Source organism: Arachis hypogaea, chromosome 1 (assembly GCF_003086295.3).
Source record: "Arachis hypogaea cultivar Tifrunner chromosome 1, arahy.Tifrunner.gnm2.J5K5, whole genome shotgun sequence".
Lineage (NCBI taxonomy): Eukaryota > Viridiplantae > Streptophyta > Magnoliopsida > Fabales > Fabaceae > Arachis > Arachis hypogaea.
Genome location: NC_092036.1, coordinates 43,422,939 through 43,427,640, shown reverse-complemented (window position 1 = coordinate 43,427,640; position 4,702 = coordinate 43,422,939). Strand labels below are relative to the sequence as shown.

Below are 4,702 nucleotides of genomic sequence, written 5' to 3'. Positions count from 1 at the left end.
ATGACTCAGAGGTGGAAGCTTTTGTCTTCCCTTTCCTCTTTCTAGAGGTTTCTCCAGCCTTTAGTGCCATCAATGGTTATGAAAAAAAAAAAGCTATGCTTTTACCACACCAAATTTAAAATGTTGCTCGTCCTCGAGGAAAAGAAGAAAGAATAGATGAAGAAGAAGAACAGATAGAGGAGAGGAAGAGTGGTGTAGGTTTCAGCCAAAGGGGAGAAGAGAGGGTGGTGTTGTGTAAAAATGAAGAAGGATGGGAGGTTTATATAGTGGAGGGAGAGGGGTAAGGGTTCGGTCATTTAGGGTGGGTTTGGATGGGAAAGAGATTTTGAATTTGAAGGTAGGTGGGGTTTATGGGGAAGAGTGGGTGGATGTGAGTGGTGAAGAGGTGATGGGGTAGAATGATTGAGGTGATTGGTGAATGATGTTTGGGGAAGAGTGTTATGAAAAGATGTGAGAGAGAGGGAGAAGTGATGAGCGGATAATTTATACACTTTTTGGCATTGTTTTTAGTATGTTTTAGTTAGTTTTTATTATATTTTAATTAGTTTTTAGTTAAAATTCACTTTTCTGGACTTTACTATGAGTTTGTGTGTTTTTCTATGATTTCAGGTATTTTCTGGCTGAAATTGAGGGACCTGAGCAAAAATCTGATTCAGAGGCTGAAAAGGACTGCAGATGCTGTTGGATTCTGACCTCCCTGCACTCGAAGTAGATTTTTCTGGAGCTACGGAAGCCCAATTGGCGCGCTCTCAACTGCGTTGGAAAGTAGACATCCTGAGCTTTCCAGCAATGTATAATAGTTCATACTTTTCCCGAGATTTGATGGCCCAAACCGGCGTTCCAAATCAGCTCAAAACTGCCCGGCGTTAAACGCCGGAACTGTCACAAGAATGGGAGTTAAACGCCCAAACTGGCACAAAAGCTGGCATTTAACTCCAAGAGAAGTCTCTATATGAAAATGCTTCAATGCTCAGCCCAAGAACACACCTAGTGGGCCCGGAAATGGATTTTTATGTCATTTACTCATTTCTGTAAACCCTAGCTACTAGTTCTCTATACGTAGGACCTTTTGCTATTGTCTTTTCGTCTTTCAATCTTAGATCTTTTGATCATGTTTTTATGATTGAACCCCCTATGGGAGGCTGGCCTCTCGGCCATGCCTAGACCTTGTTCTTATGTATTTTCAACGGTGGAGTTTCTACACACCATAAATTAAGGTGTGGAGCTCTGCTGTACCTCGAGTATTAATGCAATTACTATTGTTTTTTATTCAATTTAGCTTATTCTTGTTCTAAGATATTCATTCGCACCCAAGAACATGATGAATGTGATGATTATGTGATGCTCATCATCATTCTCACTTATGAACGCGTGCCTGACAACCACTTCCGTTCTAGAAGCAAACAAGGCTTGAATGTTTATCTTTTAGATCCCTTAATCGGAATCTTCGTGGTATAAGCTAGAATTGATAGCAGCATTTAAGAGAATCCGGAAGGTCTAAACCTTGTCTGTGGTATTCTGAGTAGGATTCAAGGATTGAATGACTGTGACGAGCTTCAAACTCGCGATTCTGGGGCGTTAGTGACAGACGCAAAAGAATCACTGGATTCTATTCCGATATGATCGAGAACTGACAGCTGAATAACCGTGTTGTGACAGAGCGCGTTGAACATTTTCACTGAGAGGATGGGAGGTAGCCACTGACAACGGTGAAACCCTACATACAGCTTGCCATGGAAAGGAGTAAGAAGGATTGGATGAAGACAGTAGGAAAGCAGAGAGACGGAAAGGACAAAGCATCTCCATACGCTTATCTGAAATTCTCACCAATGAATTACATAAGTATCTCTATCTTTATCTTCATGTTTTATTCATCAATCATAACCATTTGAGTCTGCCTGACTGATATTTACAAGATGACCATAGCTTGCTTCATACCAACAATCTCCGTGGGATCGACCCTTACTCGCGTAAGGTTTATTACTTGGATGACCCAGTGCACTTGCTGGTTAGTTGTGCGAAGTTGTGATAAAGAGTTAAGATTGCAATTGAGCGTACCATGTTGATGGCGCCATTGATGATCATAATTTCGTGCAGTTTTTGGCGCCGTTGCCGAGGATTGTTTGAGTTTGGACAACTGACGGTTCATCTTGTTGCTTAGATTAGGTATTTTTCAGAATTTTTAAGAATGAATTCTAGTGTTTCAAGGTGATGTTCTTATCATCACCAAAGCTGATTGATCTTCAACAATTTAGCTCTTGAATGCAATGTCCTGCTGAAGCTTGGCTAGCCATGTCTAATTCCTTTAGACTAAAGCTTTAGACTAACATTGCATGATTCCTGGAATTCTTATTAAAAATGTTGAATCTCTTTATTTTCTTCTCCATATAATTTTTGAAAAATCCAAAAAAATTTACAAAATCATAAAAACCAAAAATATTTCTTGTTTGAGTCTAGTGTCTCATTTTAAGTTTGGTGTCAATTGCATGTTTCTGTTCTTCTTGCATTTATCATGTGTCTTCATTGATCTTCAAGTTGTTCTTGATGATTTACTTGCTCTGATCTTTAAATTGTCTTGTTTTGTGTGTTTTGTTGTTTCTCATATGCATTCTCAATTTGTTAGTGTCAGTAGTATACAGACTTCTAAGTTTGGTGTCTTGCATGCATTGTTTATTTGATTTTAGTTGCATTTTGGTTATTCCTCATTACTAAAAATCCAAAAAAATTTTAATTTGTGTCTTTTCAAGTCAATAATACAGAGAGTTGAAGATTCAGAATATACAGCAGAGGAATTACACAGAAAAAGCTGGGCGTTCAAAACGCCCAGTGAGGAAGGAAAACTGGCGTTTAAACGCCAGCCAGCGTGCCTGGCTGGGCGTTTAACCCCCAAAAGGGTAGTGTTTTGGGCGTTAAACGCCAGAATGTGCACCATTCTGGGCGTTTAACGCCAGGATGGCACAAGAGGGAAGATTTTGTTTTCAATTCAAATTTTTTTCAAGTTTTCATAATTTTTCAAAATCAAATCTTTTTCAAATCATATCTTTTCAATCATATATTTTCAAAATCAATTTCTTTCCAATTTCAAAAATACTTGCTAACAATTAATGATTTGATTCAACATTTCAAGTATGTTGCCTTTTCTGTTGAGAAAGGTTTAATGTTTAAATCATATCTTTTCTTGTTAGCCAAGTCATTGATTTTAAAAATCAAATCTTTTTAAATTGTTTTTCAATCATATCTTCTCAATCATATCATTTTAAAACTATATATTTTCAATCATATCTTTTTAATCACATCTTTTTCAAAATAAGTTTTCAATCATATCTTTTTGATTTCTAATTTCAAAATCTTTTTCAAAAATCACTTTATCTCTTTCCCAATCATATTTTGCGAAAATCATTCTTCAATTTTTCAAATTTTCTTAAAATCTTTTTAAATTTATTTTCGAAAATTTCTTCCCCTCTTCTCACATCCTTCTATTTATGGACTAACATGTACAATTCAAATTCTATCTTTCTAAGTTCGAATTCTTCTACCTCTTCCTTCTATTTTTCTTTTCCTCTGACACCTCAAGGAATCTCTATACTGTGACATAGAGGATTCCATATTTTCTTGTTCTTTTCTCTTTCATATGAGCAGGAGCAAAGACAAAAGTATTCTTGTTGAGGCTGACCCTGAACCTGAAAGGACCTTGAAGTGAAAGCTAAGAGAAGTTAAAGCACAACTCTCTGTAGAGGACCTAACAGAAATCTTCAAAGAAGAAGACATGGCAGCCGAAAACAACAACAATGCCAACAATGCAAGGAAGGTGCTGGGTGACTTCTATGGGAGAAGCATCTCTATCCCTGCCATTGGAGCAAACAACTTTGAGCTTAAGCCTCAATTAGTTTCTCTAATGCAATAGAATTGCAAGTTCCATGGACTTCAATTGGAAGATCCTCATCAGTTTTTAGCTGAATTCTTGCAAATCTGTGACACTGTCAAGACCAATGGGGTTGACCCTAAAGTCTATAGACTTATACTATTCCCTTTTGCTGTAAGAGACAGAGCTCGGATATGGTTGGACTCACAACCTAAAGAAAGCCTGAACTCTTGGGAAAAGCTAGTCAATGCCTTCTTGGCAAAGTTCTTCCCACCTCAAAAAATTGAGTAAGCTTAGAGTGGAAATCCAAACCTTTAGACAGAAGGAAGGTGAATCCCTCTATGAAGCTTGGGAAAGATACAAACAATTGATCAGAAAGTGTCCTTCTGACATGATTTCTGAATGGAGCATCATAGGTATCTTCTATGATGGTCTATCTGAACTGTCCAAGATGTCATTGGATAGCTCTACTGGAGGATCTCTTCATCTGAAGAAGACGCCTGCAGAAGCTTAAGAACTCATTGAAATGGTTGCAAATAACCAATTCATGTACACTTCTGAAAGGAATCCTGTGAACAATGGGACGAATCAGAAGAAAGGAGTTCTTGAGATTGATACTCTGAATGCCATATTGGCTCAGCAAGTCAATATGATTTCTCAAAGTCTGTCTGGAATGCAAGCTGCACCAGGCAGTACTAAGGATGCTTCATCTGAAGAAGAAGCTTATGATCCTAAGAACCCTTCAATGGAAGAGGTGAATTACATGGGAGAACCCTATGGAAACACCTATAATCCTTCATGGAGAAATCACCCAAATCTCTCATGGAAGGATCAACAGAG

The 4,702-nt window shown here is 37.8% G+C and overlaps 1 non-coding gene across 1 annotated transcript; it reads right to left on the bottom strand.

The window, feature by feature from the left end:
- Positions 1 to 4,151: 4,151 nt before the first annotated feature.
- LOC112715315 (small nucleolar RNA R71) lies at positions 4,152 to 4,260 on the bottom strand. The gene has a single exon (XR_003159609.1). It is a non-coding gene; the product is annotated as a small nucleolar RNA R71 (small nucleolar RNA).
- Positions 4,261 to 4,702: the final 442 nt, after the last annotated feature.